This window comes from Tamandua tetradactyla, chromosome 9, assembly GCF_023851605.1.
Source record: "Tamandua tetradactyla isolate mTamTet1 chromosome 9, mTamTet1.pri, whole genome shotgun sequence".
Taxonomy (NCBI): domain Eukaryota; kingdom Metazoa; phylum Chordata; class Mammalia; order Pilosa; family Myrmecophagidae; genus Tamandua; species Tamandua tetradactyla.
This window is the reverse complement of record NC_135335.1, coordinates 50,691-70,512: the sequence shown is the minus strand read 5'-3', so window position 1 is coordinate 70,512 and position 19,822 is coordinate 50,691. Positions and strand designations below refer to the sequence as shown.

The window sequence follows — 19,822 nt, the reverse complement described above, 5'->3', positions numbered from 1 at the left end:
TCACACTGACGGTTATTTCCCTTTTGCAGCATATGGCAGGAATTGTCTGGGAAAGTGTCATTTTATTAGCGTGTATCAGAAGGACAATAAAATAATAGTAGTGTGAAAATACTATTTTTAAATGGTAAAGATAATATCCACTTGTAAAAAGGTAAAGTACAGAAATATCAAGGGAAAAATGAATCTTCCTTTACCCAGGTCCTACAGCCTACTTTTAAGTTTGGTGTGCAGTGTTCTAGGCGTTTAAGAAAAAAAGAGGTTTATGTAAACACACATCCGCATTTTTATGTATATATCACACACATTTAAAGAAAAATTTTTCAGCAATGGGACCATATTAAATTTAATATTCTACAATTTGTTTTTTTACTGAGCAGAATTTCATGGACATCTGTGTCAATACTTAACAGTTTTGCTTACTCCTTTTAATAACTAGTAGTATGTATATTTAGCCATTCATCTATTATGGGACAATTTAAGAGGTTTCTAGTTTCATCATTAAAAGTAATGCAGAGTGGGTGCAAGGGTAGTTCAGTGGTAGAATTCTTGCCTGCCATGCAGGAGACACATGCAGGCCTCCCTAACCACCCCCTGCAGAAAAAAAAAATTCAATGAATGGTGCTGCAATAATGGGATAGTCACATGGAAAAAGAATGAAGTGTGACCCCACCGTAAAGCCTACAAAAAAAAAAGTAATGCAGAAGTGATTCCCGTCTTACACCCTGTCATGGTCAGGTTCATGTGTCACCTTGGCCAGCTGGTGGTGCCTGTTTGATTGGGCGAGTGCTGGCCTGTCTGTTGCGATGAGGACATTTCATAGAATTAGGTCATGATCACGTCGGCTGCATCCACAGCTGATTCCATTCGTAATCAGCCAAGGGGAGTGTCTTCTGCAATGAGTGATGCTTAATCTAATCATGGGAAACCTTTAAGGAAGATTCAGAAGAGACAGGCTCTCTTCCTGCTTCAGCCAGCAAGCCTCTCCTGTGGAGTTCGTCCAGACCCTCCATCAGAATCGTCAGCTTCACAGCCTGCCCTACAGATTTTGGACTCTACGTTCCTAAGGTTATGTGAGACACTTTTATAAATTTTATGTTTATGAATATTTCCTGTTGATTCCGTTTCTCTAGAGAACCCTAACTATACAACTTGGTACTAGGAGTGGTTCTTAAGAAACAGAATCTTAAACATGGGTTTTAATGAATGGTTTTCTACCCTGGCTGGACTTAAAAGTCACTAAGGACTCTGATTCCCGTAATCAGAATGACACTCCCAATCCATGGAGTGAATTGGCAAAAGAAATAGTCAAAATATCACCATTCTATTCTTCTAATGCTTGGCTTGTATGAAGCTAGGCTCTGAGAGATAATGTTTTTGATGCCTTTACAGAGTTTTGTGGAAATAGGAGGTGTAAAGATGTTGTCTGGTTGTTGTTAGATACACTGGATACATTAAGGAGTGAAAGGGATGGGCTTAAGTCTTCAAACGAGAAGCTTAAGTGCCGTCTGACAGATGTAAACATATGAGTATCCTGAAGGAAAGTCTTATTTCCTGTAGCCGTAGACTTGAGATCTCTAAAAATCAGACTCAGAATCTTATTGTTAGAGTAGCAACTTTACAACTTAAAGTGAAGTCTCAACGTTGCATGATGTCTGCCGTTAAAGTGAGGGCACTGATTGGAAAGGAGTGGGACCCTGAAAAATGGGATGTTGACATATGGATTGATAATGATGTCGGGGTGAGGTTAAAACCCTAGGTCATGCTGAGTCTTCCCTAGATAACCCTGTGATAGTCTGCCCTGAGGACATAGCCGCCCACCTCTAGTCTGCCTTGAGGAGTTGGCCACCCAACCTCCACCTGAAGGGATTAGCCCTAGAGCGATTAATCCTGTTTCACCAGATGAAACTGCAAATGAATGCCTTGAAGCAAATGGCTTGGAAGATATTTTTAATTCTTTTCATGACCCACCCCCACCACCCCTCATTTCTTCCAGTCCTATAACTAGACTAAAATCCCAACAGGCCCCTAAAGGTGAGGTACAAAGTATCACACATGAGAAGGTACATTATACTCCAAAAGAACTGTGTGAGTTTTCCAATTTATATAGACAGAAATTGGGAATATGTGTGGCAATGGATTTTAAGGGTGTGGGATAATTGTGGGAGGAGTGTAAGGTTGGATCAGGCTGAATTTATTGATTTGGGCCCACTAAGCAGAGATTCTGCATTCAGTGTTATAGTTCGAGAGGTTAGAAAAGGCATTAACAGTTTGTTTGGATGGTTGGTTGAAACATGGATCAAAAGGTGGGTGACATTACCTGTGTTTGAAATGCCAGAACTGCTTTGGTATAATGTAGATGAGGGGATCCTGAGGCTTAGAGAGATTGGAATGTTAGAGTGGATTTATCATGCAAAGCTTGCTCTGACACCCCAGGAATGTTCGGAGGATGCACCTTTTACCAGAATAGTGAGAAATTAATTTGTGAGACTAGCTCCATCATCTCTGAGATTTGTGGCGTTGGCTAGTAAATCATGGGGTACCTAGAAATACAATAGATGGACGGTCTACTAAATTCTTTTTTGAGCTGTATAAACAAAAGAGTTCTAGGTCAAGTGAACAGAAGTCTAACCTGAATTACAGAAATACAGAGTCACAGCCCCTTAATCAATTTCCAGACTTGAGACAGTTTACAGACCCAAAGCCTCTTGAATGAAGGGGAGGCCAGGTCAATTTAGGGTAGAACTCTGTTATACTGCCACAAATTTAAGCTGTTAAACTTCCTCCCAAGCCTTCCCCAAGGAGACCAACAGCCTTTTACCAGGGTAATTGTGCATTGGGGAAAAGGAAATGATCAGATATTTCGGGGATTATTAGACACAAGTTCAGAAGTGACATTAATTCCAGGGGACCCAAAAAGTCATTTTGGTCCACCAGTCAGAGTCAGGGCTTAATACAGGCCAGGCAATTGATGGAGTTTTAGCTCAGGTCCGTCTCGCAGTGGGTACAGTGGAGCCCTGGACCCATTCTGTAGTTATTTCTCCAGTTCCAGAATGTATAATTGGAATAGACATACTGAGCAACTGGCAGAGATCCCACATTGGCTCTCTAACTCATGCAGTGAGGGCTATTATGGTGAGACAGGCCAAGTGAAAGCCACTAGAACTGCCCTACCTAGCAAAATAGTAAATCAGAAGCAATACCAGATTCCTGGAAGGATTGCAGAGATTACTGTCACTCTTAAGGACTTGAAGGATGCAGGGGTGGTGACACCCACCACATCCCTCTTCAACTCTCCTATTTGGCCTGTACAGAAAACAAATGGATCTTGGAGGATGATGGATTATTGTAAGCTCAACCAGGTGGTAACTCCAATTGCATCTGCTGTTACGAATGTGATATGACTGCTTGAGCAAATCAGTACATCTGGTACCTGGTATGCAGCTGTTGATCTGGCAAATGCTTTTTTCTCAATGGCTCTTAGTAAGGACCACCAGAAACAGTTTGCTTTCAGCTGGCAAGGTCAGCAATATACTTTCACTGTCCTACCTCAGGGATATATCAACTTTCCAGCCTTATGTCATAATCTTGTCCGCAGGTGTGCTGGTTTGAAATGATGTATGCCCCCTAGAAAAGCCATGTTTTAATTAGATCCCATTTCATAAAGGTAGAATAATCCCTGTTCAATACTGTATGTTTGAAACTGTAATAAGATCATCTCCCTGGATGAATTGATATAGTCAAGAGTGGTTGTTAAATTGGATTAGGTGACAACATGTCTCCACCCATTTGGGTGGGTCTTGATTGGTTTACTGGAGTCCTATAAAAGAGGAAACATTTTGGAGAATGGGAGATTCAGAGAGAGCAGAGAATGCTGCAGCACCACAAAGCAGAGAGTCCACCAGCCAGTGACCTTTGGAGATGAAGAAGGAAAATGTCTCCTGGGGAGCTTCATGAAACCGAAAGCCAGGAGAGAAAGCTAGCAGATGACACCATGTTCACCATATGCCCTTCAGCTGAGAGAAAAGCCCTGAACTTCATCGGCCTTCTTGAACCAAGTTATCTTTCCCTGGATGGATGCCTTAGATTGGACATCTCTATAGACTTGTTTTAATTGGGACATTTTCTCAGCCTTAGAACTGTAAACTAGCAACTCATTAAATTCCCTCTTTTAAAAGTCATTCCGTTTCTGGTATATTGCATTCCGGCAGCTAGCAAACTAGAACAGCAGGGACTTGATCATTTCTCTGTCCCACAAGACATCACACTGGTCCATTGTATTGATGATATCATGTTGATTGGACCTAGTGAGCAAGAAGTAGTAACTACTCTAGACTTATTGGTAAGGCATTTGCATGTCAGAGGATGTGAGATAAATTCAACAAAAATACAGGGGACTTCCTCTTCAGTGAAATCTCTAGGTGTCCAGTGGTGTGGGGCATGTCGAGATATCCCTTCTAAGATGAAGGAAAAGTTGCTTCATCTGGCCCCTCCCACAACCGAAAAAGAGGCACAATGCCTAGTTGGTCTTTTTGGATTTTGGCGACAACATATTTCTCATTTGGGTGTGCTACTCCGGCCCATTTATCGAGTGACCAGAAAAGCTGCTAATTTTGAGTGGGGACCTGAACAAGAGGAGGCTCTGCGACAGGTCCAGGCTGCTGTACAAGCTGCTCTGCCACTTGGACCACATGATCCAGCAGATCCAATGGTGCTGGAAGTGTCAGTGGCAAATAGAGATGCTGTCTGGAGCCTTTGGCAGGCCCCTATAGGAGAATCACAATGCAGACCCTTAGGATTTTGGAGCAAAGCCCTGCCATCTGCTGCAGACAACTGGTCTCCTTTTGAGAAACAGCATTTGATCTGCTACTGGGCCTTAGTAGAGCCTCAACATTTAACCATGGGCCACCAAGTTACTAGAAGACCTGAGTTGCCTGTCATGAGTTGGGTGTTGTCTGACCCACCAAGCCATAAAGTTGGGCGTGTGCAGCAACACTCCGTCATAAAATGGAAATGGTATATGTGAGATAGGGCCAGACCAGGTCCTGAAGGCACAAGTAAGTTACATGAAGAAGTGGCCCAAATGCCCATGGTCTCCACTCCTGCCACATTATCATCTCTTTCCCAGACCAGAGCTATGGCCTACTGGGGAGTTCCTTACAGTGAATTGACAGAGGAAGAGACAACTTGGGCCTGGTTTACCGATGGTTCAGCACGATGTGCAGGTACCACCTGAAGGTGGACAGCTGCAGCATTACAACTCCTTTCTGGGGTGTCCTTGAAGGACAGTGGTGAGGGGAAATCCTCCCAGTGGGCAGAACTTTGAGCAGTGCATCTGGTTGTTCATTTTGCTTGGAAGGAGAACTGGCCAGAGGTGCATTTGTATACTGTCTCATGGGCTGTTGCTAATGGTTTGGCTGGATGGTCAGGGACTTGGAAAGACCATAATTGGAAAATTGGTGATAAAGAGGTCTGGGGAAGAAGTATGTGGATAGACCTTTCTGAGGAGTGGGCTAAAAACATGAAGATGTTTGTGTCCCATGTGAATGCACACCAGAGGGTGACTTCAGCAGAGACAGGTTTTAATAATCAAGTGGATAAGATGACCTGTTCTGTGAATACCAGTCAGCCTCTTTCCCCAGCAACTCCTGTCATTGCCCAATGGGCTCGTGAATAAAGTGGTCATGGTGGTAGGGATGGAGGTTATGCATGGGCTCAGCAACATGGATTTCCAGCAGCAGAGACCCACACTCAGCCCCTGATATGGCACCATTCCCTGAGGTGACCAGCCGGCTACATGGTGGCAGGTTGATTACATTGGACCACTCCCTTCATGGAAGAGACAGTGATTTGTTCTAACTGGAATAGACACATACTCTGGATATGGGTTTGCCTTCCCTGCACACAATGCTTCTGCCAAAACTACCATCTGTGGGCTTACAGAATGCCTTATTCATCGTTATGGTATTCCACATAGCATTGCTTCTGATCAGGGAACACACTTCATAGCAAATGAAGTGCGGGAATGGGCACATGCTCATGGAATTCTGTGGTCTTACCATGTTCCCCATCATCCAGAAGCAGCTGGATTGATAGAACGGTGGAATGGCCTTTTGAAAACTCAATTACGGTGCCAACTAGGTGGCAGTACCTTGAAGGGCTAGTGTTCTCCAGGAAGCTGTGTATGCTCTGAATCAGCGTCCACTGTATGGTGCTGTTTCTCCCATAGCCAGGATCCAAAGGTCTCAACCTTGAGATAGTCTCAAGGTTGGTCTTGGAGGATGGACAGCAGCTGGAGGAAGCAGAAAAGAGGGCAGAGGAGATAGCACGCCCAGGGACCTGGGGTGGGAGGGCTCACGGGCTCTGTTAGAGTATAAGCTTCATCCTGAGGAGCTTGGGGGGATTTCAGAGGGTTTTAAGCAGCAAAATGATGCAGTGGGTATTGCATTTTAGAAAGTTTATTTTGGCAGCAGGTTGGGTTTTTTTGAGGAAGCAGGAGCTGATGAAGGGGGTTGGGATCATTTAGAGGCTTTTAACGTAGTCTGGATTAGTGATGGGTCTGGGCTGAGCAGTGCCCATGGACAGGAGCAACAGGCAGCCATAGGAGATCTGGGGGACACGTGAGCAGCACATGGAGCTAGGTGGGCTGTTGGAGGAGAGAAAGGGTCGTGGAGGATGTCCTAGGCACGAGTTCTCTGGGTGTATCTGTCCAGCGGGCCCAGAGGGCAAAAAGCGTACGTTTGAAAGTCGTCATAGAACAGGTGGCATTAACAGCTGTGGATGAAGTCTTTTCTTTCTTTTTAAAAGTCAAACAAGTTAGGAGGTCTTTCTAAAACTACAAATTGGAAGTTGATGCTGGTAAATTTTGGGAGACAAGCCAAAACCTGTAATTACTCCAGTCTCCTCATCCCCATGTATGTCTCTTTTTGAAACCCCAGGATGGAAAAGGAGTCCTCTCCTCTTTAGAAGGTCACTGTGCAGCAAGGGCTCACCACCTCTGGCCCATACCTCTTCATCTTCCTCCTAGGCCCCTCCTGTTCTCTCTTTCTTTGAAGTCTACCTATATTTTTGGTCTTTGGGCAGTGAATAAAAAAGTATTTGCAAAGTCTCCTTGGGGTCCTGGGGAGAATGGAGGAAATATTCAACTACCCCATTTGGAGAATTCCTGATCCTCTCGCAAGCAGTGGGGACAACCAATTCAATAGGCTGAGCCCTCAATTTTGGAGTTCCCCTATGAAACTTATTCCTACAAAGGATAGGCTAAGCCTACTTAAAATTAGGCCCAAGAGTCACCTCCAGAGACCTCTTGTTGCTCAGATCTGGTCTCTCTCTAAGCCTATTGCACTCCTGGTGCTGGGGCACAACCTTCAGCCGAGCAGCTTCTGAAACAGGATGCGACACCAGAGGTCAGGCTCAAATCATTTTATTTTGTGCTGCGCACCAGGGCACAAAGCTTTGCAGGTGCTGTGAGTCGGGACAAAGGAGGTACAAGCAACCACAGGTTTTACGCATAGCAAGATGCGGAAACATTCGGTTAAGGCATCGTGGACCAATCATCAGGCAAGGTAAGAGTGATAACCGTGTTTGGGCTAGACAGAGACACGTTTTTACTGACTCATTAACCCTCATGCTGTGAATGCATGAATGACCTTCTGGCTTGTGTATGTGACTGCCTCGCTTAGAGTTCATGGCTGCCAGCTGACTCTGGCTCGTTTTGAAGGCCTGTGGCAAGTTCTCCCAGCCAACTCTGCAGGTGAACTCACTGCTCCTACCCTGACGTGGAACATGACTCTCAGGGGTGTGAGTCTCCGTGGCAACGTGGAACAGAAATCTCGGGATGAGCCTTCTTAACCAAAAGGGGGAGGAGAGAAATGAGAAAAGTAAAGTTTCAGTGGCTGAGAGATTTCAAACAGAGTCGAGAGGTTATCCAGGAGGTTATTCTTATGCATTATACAGATATCCCTTTGTAGTTTGTGTTTAGTTTATGGTGTACTGGAGTGGCTGGAGGGAAGTTACTGAAACTGTTGCGCTGTGTTCCAGTGGTCTTGATTCTTGAGTATGATTGTATAACAGTATAGTTTTTACAGTGTGACTGTGTGATTGTGAAAACCTGTGTCTGATGCTTCTTCTATCCAGGGTACGGACAGATAAGTAAAAAACTATAGATTAAAAATAAGTAAATAATAGGAGGGTGTTCTAGTTTGCTAGCTGCCGGAATGCAATATACCAGAAATGGAATGGCTTTTTAAAAGGGGAATTTAATAAGTTGTTAGTTTACAGATCTAAGGCCGAGAAAATGTCCCAATTAAAACAAGTCTATAGAAATGTCCAATCAAAGGCATCCGGGGAAAGATACCTTGGTTCAAGAAGGCCGATGAAGTTCAGGGTTTCTCTCTCATCTGGAAAGGCACATGGCGAACGCAGTCAGGGCTTCTCTCTCAGCTGGAAGGGCACATGGCAGACACGGCATCATCTGCTAGCTTTCTCTCCTGGCTTCCTATTTCGTGAAGCTCCCCAGGAGGCGTTTTCCTTCTTCATTTCCAAAGGTTGCTGGCTTGTGGACTCTCTGCATCTCATGGCTTCATCGTTCTGCTCTCTCTGAATCTCTCTGAATCTCCAAAATGTTTCCTCTTTTATAGGACTCCAATAAACCAATCAAAACCCACTCAAATGGGTGGAGACATGTCATCCCCTAATCCAGTTAAACAACCATTCTTTACTAAATCACATCACCTAGGGAGATGATCTCATTACAGTTTCAAATATACAGTATTGAATAGGGAGTATTCTACCTTTAAGAAATGGGATTTATATCAAAACATGGCTTTTCTTAGGGGGCATACCTCCCCTCAAACCAGCGCAGAGGGATAAGGAGTAAAAGAAATTGGGTAAATTGAAATAGTACTAGCCTATGAGAGGAAAGGGTAAGGGGTATGGGATGTATGAGTTTTTCCTTTTCATTTCTTTTTCTGGAGTGATGCAGATGTTCTAAAACATGATCATGGTGATGAATACACAACTGTGTGATGACATTGTGAGCCACTGAGTGTAGGCCATGTATGGACTGTGTGTGTGTGTGTGTGTGTGAAGATTTCTCAATAAAAATACTTTAAAAAATGAACAGAGAGATACAAGTTGTGCTGGTTTGAAAGGAAGTATGCCCCCTAAGAAAAGCCGTGTTTTAATATAAATCCTATTTTGTAAAGGTAGAATAATCCCTATTCAAAACTGTATATTTGAAACTGTAATGAGATCATCTTCCTGGTTGATGTGATTTAGTCAAGAATGGTTGTTAAACTGGATTAGGGGATGACATGTCTCCACCCATTTGAGTGGGTCTTGATTAGTTTCTGAAGTCCTATAAAAGAGGAAATATTTTGGAGAATGAGAGATTCAGAGAGAGCAGAACGATGTAGCCATGAGATACAGAGAGTCCACGAGCCAGCAACCTTTGGAGATGAAGAAGGAAAACGCCTCCTAGGGAGCTTCATGAAACCAGAAGCCAGGAGAGAAAACTAGCAGATGATGACACCATGTTCACCATGTGCCCTTCCAGCCGAGAGAGAAGCCCTGACTTGTTCACCATGTACCTTCTCACTTGAGAGAGAAACCCTGAACTTCTTCGGCCTTCTTGAACCAAGGTATCTTTCCCTGGGTGCCTTTGATTGGACATTTCTTTAGACTTGTTTTAACTGGGACATTTTCTCGGCTTTGAAACTGTAAACTAGCAACTCATTAAATTCCCCTTTTTAGAAGCCGTTCTGTTTCTGGTATATTGCATTCCGGCAGCTAGCAAACCAGAACACAAGTGCTAGAGAAAGTGTGAAGAAAGAAATGCACCTATTCACTGTTGTTAGGGAACCTGAGAGATGCAGCCTGGAAGAACTGAGAGTGGGGACAGGAATGGACATTTGCACACTGATGTTGATGGAGGTGGCCTAAGGGTACAATGACTGAGGCATGGAAGGGGGAACAGTGGTGTAAACATATAGTGGACTACTGAGCAGCTGCAAGAAGAAATGAAGTTGAGAGGCATGCAATTAAGTGAATGAAACTTGAGGACAATATGTTGAATGAAATATCAGAAACAAATAGACAAATATCAGCATGGCTCACACATATGGACTAACTGTAATATGCAAACCCAGAGAATTGTAGTGGAGAGCATGAGTGATCAGGTTGGGCCTGTTGTTAAGGGGCCTAGATGGTAAAGCTCTTAAAACAGTCACTTCTGTTCCGGAGTTGAAGCTGTTATTTCTAAATTCCGAGATATTTAGAAATTCTGAGCTATTTGTGCATAACCTTGTCGTTCCCTGAAACTTAGAGTATTTGTGTGACACCTGAGACTCAGAGTTAGAGCTCTTAAGCTGTGAAATTCAGCATTACCCCATACAGCAACTGTTAAAAAGTTGAAGAAGTGATCATACTTCAACTAGAGATATGAATGAAGCTTATCTGGATAGGGCTAAGTTAAGCAGCATACAGAGTTAAAGGATAATATGATCTATATTTTCAAACTTCAACTTCTGTGTGAGATCAAAGAAAGAGATATTTATTTGGTGCAAAACTTGTATTTTAGATAGCATATTATCTTATTTAACTTGTATGGTCAGTTTATTCAAACACCATTATTACATGGAATCTTGAATAGGAGTTAAATCTTGTTAGTTTGTCCAGGTTAGTGTGATGTCCTGACGCATCCTAGACTAATTTGGGCAGAGAACAAAAAAGTATTTGCAAAGTCCCCTTAGGGGGCTGGGTTCAACAAAGGAGGAAATATTAAACTCACCCTACCTGGGTAATTCCTGATATTCTCACAGCCTGTGGGAACAACCAATTTAATAGGCCAAGCCCTCGATCTTGGGGCTTACCCCTATGAAATTTATCCTTGCAAAGGAGAAGCTAAGCCTACTTATAATTATGCATAAGAGTTACCCCCAGAGAACCTTGTTTGTTGCTCAGATGTGGCCTCTCTCTTTCTAAGCCAACTCAGCAGGTGAATTCACTGCTCTCCCCCCTACATAGGACATGACTTCCAGGGATGTAAACCTCCCTGGCAACATGGGACAGGACTCCTGGGATGAGATGGGACCCAGCATCAAGGGATTGAGAAAACCTTCTTGACCAAAAGAGGAAAGAGAGAAATGAGACAAAATAAAGTCTCAATGGCTGAGAGATTTCAAACAGTTAAGAGGGTAACCTGGAGGTTATTCTTATGCATTCTATAGATATCCCTTTTTAGTTTATGGTGTGTTGGAGAGGGTGGAGGGAAGGCCCTGAAACTGTTGAGTTCTGTTCCCGTAACCTCGATTCTTGAAGATGATTGTCTAATGATACAGCTTTTACAATGTGACCGAGTCATTGTGAAAACCTTGTGGCTGACACTTCCTTTATCCAGGGTATGGACAGATGAGTAAAGTACTAAAGACAAAATTAAATAATAGCAGGGAGAAAAGGGATAAACAAATTAGGTAGATTGCAATACTAGTGGTTAATGAGAGGGAGAGTTGAGGGGTATGGGATGTGTGGGCTTTTTCTTTTTTCTTTTTACGGAGTGACGCAAATTTTCTAAAAATGATTATGGTGACGAATACACAAGTATGTGATGGCATTGTGTGTGGTATTGTGGTATTGTGAGCCATTGATTGTATGCTTTGGAAGGAATGTATGTGTGTGAAGATGTCTCAGTAAAAATTTTTTTTAATATTTAAAAACAAATCCTACCAATCAGATGATCCTGCTTACAATGGGCCTACACTGATAGTAATAGATTAACTTTAAGAACATAGTTTTCTGGAGTCCATGAAACCTCCAAACCATCACACCTGGATATCTTTTATCTTGCTTTTACTATCAACCTTTCTGTAGTCTTATGTTTTAGAGATGTTCTTTCTATGTAATATATATTAGATTTTATTTTTTAATCCATCCTGGATATTTGTTTTTTAATTTGAGGATTTAGTCCATTTACATTAAGAGTAATTACTGAAATATTTGGATTTAAATATATTATCTTATTTTGTGTTTTCTGTATATATCACCTTCTAATTGTTCCTTTTTTTTTTTTCACTGTACTAGTTTGGAAGTTAGATACACTGTTTCTTTATATTTTTGTGCTGACCTTAAGATGACCAACCATATTCGTACATTTTTGTTTTCACAGTTTGAATTTTCTCTTTTTTGTGAAAAATAACATGCATACAAAAAAGCAAAAAATTTCAAAGTACTGCACAACAATTAGTTGAAGAACAGATTTCAGAGTTTGGTATAGGTTACAATTCACAATTTTAGGTTTTTACTTCTAGCTGCTCTAAGATACTGGAGACTAAAGGAAATATCAATATAATGATTCAACAATCCTACTCATTTGTTAAACCTTACCTTCTCTGTAAAGTTCCACCATCACCTTTGATCTTTCTCCCACAATTTAGGGGTATTCGGGCTATGCCCATTCTAACTTTTCCGTGTTGGAATAGGCTGTCAGTAATAAGAGGAGGGCGATGGAACTATCTGATGTTCTGGGAAGGCTGAGTCCTCTAGGTTTCGGGATTTATTTGGTCTAGGGACCCATCTGGACATTGTAGGTTTCTGGAAAGTTACCCTGGTGCCTGGAACCTTTGTAGAATCTTATATATTACCCAAGGTTGAACACTTTTTTTTTTACATGAGCAGGCATCGGGAATTGAACCCTGGTCCTCTGGCATGGCAGGCAAGTATTCTTGCCTGCTGAGCCACCGTGGCCCGCCTTGAACACTTTATTTTTAAGAATATTTTTATTTTGGAAATTTTCAAATATATATGGAAGGAGAGGGACTACTCATAAACCTGAACCACCTGAATACTTCTCAGAATGTAATCAATGAATAACCTTCTCCTCCTCAATTATAATAGAATCTTTAACACTTTTCCTTCCATTTATTCTTTTCTTGACTTCTATTATATTATTGCCTTTTACTTTTTCTTATTAACACCACAAATCCTATTATTATGATGTATACTTTTATACATCAGTGTTTATTCATAGTCACCCACTTTTACTACTTCTTTTATTCTTCTTTCTTGCATCTCTCCTTCCAAATGGTGCCACTTCCTTCTATCTAAAGAGTATCCTTTAAAATTACTTCTGTTGAGAGTTTGCTGTTGCCAGGTTGTCTCAGGGTTTGTTTATTTTCATCTTGTTCTTGAACGATATTTTCAACAAGTATAAAACACTAGGTTGACAGTTATTTTCTTTTCTTTCTTTTTTTTTTTTTTGGGTATGAGTCTGCTCTGTTTATTCCCCTCTCTTCATTCTGCTAATTGAGGAAATGACATAGGATTTAATGTATATTACAATGTCATCAACATAGCACTGGCCGTAGCTACTACCAGAGCCCTGGGTGAGGTATCCCATGAAGGGGAGTCTATTTAAATATGACTAAAACACAAACTCATTAGGGTCACAGAACTGTAGGTCATAAGAGCACCTTCTGGGTGCTCAATCAATATGGGTGTAATTGTTTCCAGTCTGTGATGGACCGTCAGCACCCATAATGAAAGGCAGCTTTTCCTTGGGTGTTAAAGTTGTAACCACGGATAATGTTGAGGAAATCTAATGTTTTCATCTCCTGAAACGATGTGGTTGATATGGGCCATGGCCCTGGAATTCAACACGAAGTCCTGAGCTAGATTCCATTTGTCTGCTTTCATCAGTATGGGGACTGGAAATGAACACATTTCCTCATCTTTGAGGCCAGAGGCTCCATTTTGCTTTGGTTAGTGCCAGGTTTGTTCAGATACTGTTGATACAAGCCAGTTCCAGAAATTTGCATTTATTTAAACATTTATTTACATTTACTAATTCCTACTGTTTAACTCCGTAAGTGTGAACTATCTGAGTACCTGGATGAGTTTTGTCCTGTATTGACTTCTATGGATCTATTAAGAAAGGCTCTGATGGTCTCCAAGGTCTGAAGTTTCTTTCTTTGTTTTCAGGACTACAGTATTTTAAAATAATAAAAACTAGCTGAAAACACTACATACCAATGCAGACATAATACATCATAGACTACCCAGGGAGAGCTGTCAGCTGGGAGAGTGTAGCAGAGGCTGCTGATTTACACGAAGAGCCTCTTAATGGGCTGCTGAATGGACTGGATCTGTCGCTTCAGCTGTGAGCCTACTTTCATGGTGACAGAGCAGACAGTGACAGGCCTGGAGACCCACAGGCGACAGTTATTTTCTTTAAGTATATTGAAGATAACATTCCATTATCTTATGGCTTCCATTAGTTTTTAACTTTTTTTAAAATTGTGAAATATAACGTATATACAAAAAAGCAATAAATTTCCAAGTACATTGTAACAAGTAGTTATAGAACAGATTTTAAAGTTTAGTATGGGTTACAGTTCACCTATCTGCTCCAAGATGCTAGAGACCAACAAATATAATGATTCAGCCGTCAAATCATTTGTTATAGCTTCTCTGTTATACTCTTCGTTCTCTTTAAATAACATATATGCATTAAAGCAGTAAGTTTCAAAGTACAGCACAACAATTAGTTGTAGAACAAATTTCAGAGTTTGGGATGGGTTACAGTTCCATAATTTCAGGTTTTTATTCTAGCTGCTCTAAGGTACTGGAGACTAAAAGAAATATCAGTATAAACATTCAGCACTCATACTCATTTGTTCAACCCAGCCTTCTCTGTGTAATTCCACCATCACCTTTCATCTTTCTTGCACTCTTTAGGTGTATTTGGTGTATTAGGTATATTAGGTGTATGCCCATTCTAACTTTTTCAGGTTGGAAGGGGCTGTCGATAATATGGGATAGGGGGATGGAGCTAGGTGATGTTCTGGAGGGGCTGGCCTCTCTGCATTTCGGGACTTACCTGATCCAGGGACCCATCTGGAGGTTGTAGGTTTTGGAGAGTTACCCTAGTGTGTGGAACCTTTGTAGAATCTTATATATTGCCCTAGGTGTACTTTAGTATTGGTTTTGGTTAGGGTTTGGCAAGTTATAATAGGTAGCAGTGTCTGACTGAAGTTTACAAAAGAGTGGCCTCCAGAGTAGCCTCTCAACTCTGTTTGAATTCTCTGTCACTGATGCTTTATTTGTTACATTTCTTTTCCCTCTTTTGGTCAGGATGACATTGTTGATCCCACGGTGCCAGGGAGACTTTTATCCCCACCCCATGTAGCAGGGAGGGTGATGGTTTCACTTGCAGGGTTGGGCTTACAGAAAGAAAATATGGCTTCCATTATTGATACTGAAAAATCAGTTGTCTTCTAACTTTTGTAGGCAATGAATGTTTTTGTTCCCGGAATATTTTTTTCTATTTTCCCCTTTGTCTTTGGAGTTTTGCAGTTTCACTCTGATTTGTCTTTCCTTTTATTTATTCTACTTAAAATTTGTCAGTCTTTATGATTCTATGGATTGGTATCTTGCATTATTGCTGCAAAATCGTCAGCCATGATCTCTTTAGACATTGATTATCCTTTGCTCTATTTTCCCTCCCCTCTTCTAGTAGAACTATGATTTAACGTAGATTGGACCATCTTGCTCTCTCATATGCTGCATCATTGCCTCTCTTTGTGCTGTTCTCTAGATAATTTCATCTTATTTTCCAGTTTAAGTTTCTGTTCTTCTATATAGATAACACTGTTCCATTGTGTTTTAGTTTGGCTACTTTATTTTTTATATCTAGAAGTTCTATTTGGTTATTTTCCAAAAAGACTAACCTTTTTTTATTAAAAAAAAAAGACGTTGCAGTGCGATGGTGGCTCAGTTGCAAGAGTTCTTGCTTCCCAAGCCGAGACCCGGGTTCGATTCCCAGCCCATGCAAAAAAAAAAAAAAAAAATTAGACAAAGGCAAATTGAAAAAACATTTATTGCAAATATGACTGCAAAGGGGAAAGCTAAACTTCTCTAACGATACCTTTAAAAAAAGAACTGGATTTGACTTAGAAAACATGTTAAAAAACAAAAATAAAGACAGAGAAATCCTAGAATGAGCTGAGACCCAGCATCAAGGGATTGAGAAAACCTTCTCGACCAAAAGGGGAAAGAGAGAAATGAGACAAAGTGTCAGTGGCTGAGCGATGAGTCGAGACGTTATCCTGGAGGTTATTCTTACGCATTAAGTAGATATCACCTTGTTATTCAAGATGTAGTGGAGAGGCTGGAGGGAACTGCCTGAAAATGTAGAGCTGTGTTCCAGTAGCCATGTTTCTTGATGATGATTGAACAATGATATAGCTTTCACAGTGTGACTCTGATTGTGAAAACCTTATATCTGATGCTCCTTTAATCTACCATGTCAACATAAGAGTAGAACATATGGAATGAAAAGAAATAATAGGGGGAACAAATGTTAAAATAAATTTAGTTTGAAATGCTGGTGATCAATGAAAGGCAGGGGTAAGGGGTATGGTATGTATAATTTTTTTTTCTGTTTTTGTTTTATTTCTTTTTTCTGAATAGATGCAAATGTTCCAAGAAGTGATCATGATGATGAATATGCAACTATGTGATGATATTGTGAATTACTGATTATATATGTAGAATGGAATGATCAAAATAGGAATGTTTGTGTTTGCTTGGTGTTTTTTGGTATTAAAAAAAATAAAATTAAAAAATTAAAAAAAGAAAGAAATGATATTAAAAAGACACTGAAAAAGCATAAAGAACAATCCAAAGACTAAATAGAAAAATATCAATCTCACAGAGATGAAAGATACTGTCGATCAAATTAGAAACATACTGGAGACACACGAGTGTAGATTTGAAGAAGCAGAAGAAAGTATAAGTGAGCTAAAAGACAAAACGATTCACCTAGAGCACACAAAAGAACAAATGGCAAAAAAAGATAGAAAATGTAACTGGATCTCAGGGAAATGATGGCAAAAGAGAGGTGCATGATAAAGTAAGCACTGAATGAAGCTGAAGGTGAATATGGTTGAGGGAGAAGGAATAGGGACACATGTGACACCAGAAATGAGAACGGGATAAAGACTCAGAGAAAGGCTAGGTATAACGTAGGAGTGCCTAGAGTGGACAATGATGGTGATTAAATGTACAAATTAAACTTTTTGCGTGAGGGAGAACAAATAAATGCCAACATTGCAAGGTGTTGAAAATGGGATGGTATACAGGAAAAAGTAGAATCAGTGCAATCTGTAGTCAATAATAACACCGTAATATGCTTCCATTGAATGTAACAAAGGCATTATGCCAAATTAAATGTCAACAAGTGGTAGGTATGGGGGGGGGGTGTGGGTGTGGATTCTTTGTTGAAGAAAAGGAAATGTCTTCAGATAGATTATGGTGGTTGTGCCAATTTGAATCTGTGGTTGACCCCAGAAAAGCCATGTCCTTTAATCCTCATTCAGGATTGCTGCTGGGAGCTTTTTGATTGTTCCCATGGAGATGTGACCCTTTTGATGAGGTGGTTTTCATGAAGATGTGTCTCTACCCATTCAAGATAGGGTTGCTTACCATAGCCCTTTAAGAGGGAACCATTTTGGAAAGAGATACAGAGCCCACCCAGCCAGAGACCTTTGGAGATGAAGAACGAAAATGCCCTTGGGGGGAGCTTCATGAAACAAGAAGCCAGGAGAGAAAGCTAGCAGGCACCGCCATGTTTGCCATGTGCCGTTCCAGTTGAGAGAGAGAGAGACCCTGAATGTCATTGGCCTTCTTGAACCAAGGTTTCTTTCCCTGGATGCTTAGATTGGACATTTCTATTGACTTGCTTTAATTGGGGCAATTTCATGGCCTTAGAACTGTAAATTTGCAGCTTAATACATTCCCTTTTTTAAAAGCCATTCCATTCCTGGTATATTGCTTTCTGACAGCCAGCAAACTAGAACAGTGGTGAAGACATGGCTATTTACTTAGGTTATACCGTATGATGTGCAAATAAAACTGTTTAAAAATGAACAGAGAGAAGTAAGTGCTGTTGAAAATGTAGAGGAAGAGATGTACCTATTCGCTGTTGGTAGGGAAACTGAGAGGTGCAGATACTCTGGAAAGCAGTGTGGTGGTTTCACAGGAGTCTACAGGTGAGGTTGCCTTATGATCCCTGCAACCCCATTGCTAGGTATATATAGAGAGGAAATGAGAGTTGGGGATGTGAGTGGACATTTGCTCACTGTTGTTTATGATTCACAGTGGATGGAGGTGGCCTAAGGGTAGAATGAGGGATGGATGGGAGAACCGTGGGGTAAACATACAGTGGACTACTGAGTGGCTACGAGAAGAAATGAATTTGATTGGCATGCAGCTAGGTGAATGAATCTTAAGGACACTATATTGAATCAGATGTCACAAACAAAAATACCTCACTCATATGGACTAACTATAATATACAAACTTGCAGAATTGAAGTCGAGAGCATGAGTGATCAGGTTGGGGCCTATGTGCAGAGTCCTAGACTGTAAGCTCTTTCAGCAGTCACCTATGTTCAAGAGTTGTAACTGTTAATTCTAAATCCTGAGATTCTGAGCTATTTGTATATATTCTGATCATTTCCTGAAACTTCGGGTATTTATGTGACAGCTGAGACTCTGAGTTAGAGCTCTGAAGCTGTGAAAGCCAGCTTTACCCCATACAGCAACTGTTAAAAAAGTTTAAAAAATGATCACACTTCAGCCAGAGATATGAATGAAGCTGATCTGGATATGACTAAGACAAATCAGAATACAGGGTAAAGGATGCTATGGCCCATATTTTAAACTGCCTCTTCTGCATGAGACTAAAGGGAAAGGTGTTTATTTGGTGATAAATTTCTATTTTGGGTAGCGCATTATCTAATTTAACTTGAATGGTCAGTTTACTTGAACACCATGAGTAATGGAATCTTGAACAGGGTATGAGATCTTGTTGGTTTGTGCAGCTTTAGTGTGATGCCCCAATATATTCCAGAGTAATTTGGGCAGAGAATATAAAAAGTATTTGCAAAGTCCCCTTGGGAGACTAGGGAGAAAGGAAGAAATATTCAACTTCCTCATCTGGGGGATTTCTGATATTCTTGCAAGCAGTGGAGACAACCAATTCAATAGGCTGAGCCTTCAGTCTTGGGGTTCGCCCCTATGAAACCTAACCCTGCAACGGAGAAGCTAAGCTTTCTTATCAGTATGCCTAAGAGCCACCCCCAGAGAACCTCTTGTGTTGCTCCTGAAACCCAGAGGGGGCGGGCTCTCCAGGAATATAATCTAATTACATCCTTTTATTATTGACATCCCTTCTCAACATGAAAAAGTTAAAATGGGCATTTCCCAAAGATACCTATATGCTGGGAGAAGGAGTTTATCCAGGGTATGGACAGATGAGAAAAAAAATAATGACAAAAAATAAATAATAGGGGGGATAAAGGGTAAAAAGTTGGGTAGATTTGAAATCCTGGTGGTCAGTGAGAGGGAGGAGTAAGGGGTCTGGAATGTATGCGTTTTTTCTTTTTTCTTTTTACTTCTTTTTCTGAAGTGATGCAAGTGTTCTAAAAATTATCATGGTGATGAATACACAACTATGTGATGATATTGTGAGGCACTGTGATTATATACTGTGGTTGGACTGTGTGTGTCAAGATTTCTCAAAAATGTTTTTTAAAAAAGGAGGATGAGGGCAGGCGGTGGTGGCTCTGCAGGCAGAGTTCTCGCCTGCCATGCCAGAGACCCAGGTTCAATTCCTGCTGCCTGCCCATGCAAAAAAATAAACAGAAGGAGGAGGAGGAGTTATAACAGAGAAAATAGGATTTAACAAATGAGTATGACTGCCGAGTCACTATTAATATTTTAGCCTCCAGTGTTTTGGAGCAGCTAGGAGAAATCTCAAATAGTGGAGT

The 19,822-nt window shown here is 41.1% G+C and overlaps 1 protein-coding gene across 8 annotated transcripts in view; it reads left to right on the top strand.

The window, feature by feature from the left end:
* The window catches only part of SIRT3 (sirtuin 3), a 40,310-nt gene that overhangs the window by 13,396 nt on the left and 7,092 nt on the right, over window positions 1-19,822 (top strand). Inside the window, exon 1 of one of the 8 annotated variants that reach the window (XM_077115208.1) lies at window positions 16-1,065. The exons of the other annotated variants lie outside the window; for them this stretch is intronic. The gene's annotated coding sequence lies outside the window, so the exon portion shown is untranslated. Of the gene's footprint in view, window positions 1-15; window positions 1,066-19,822 lie in introns of those variants that run through there. 8 annotated transcript variants of the gene reach the window in all.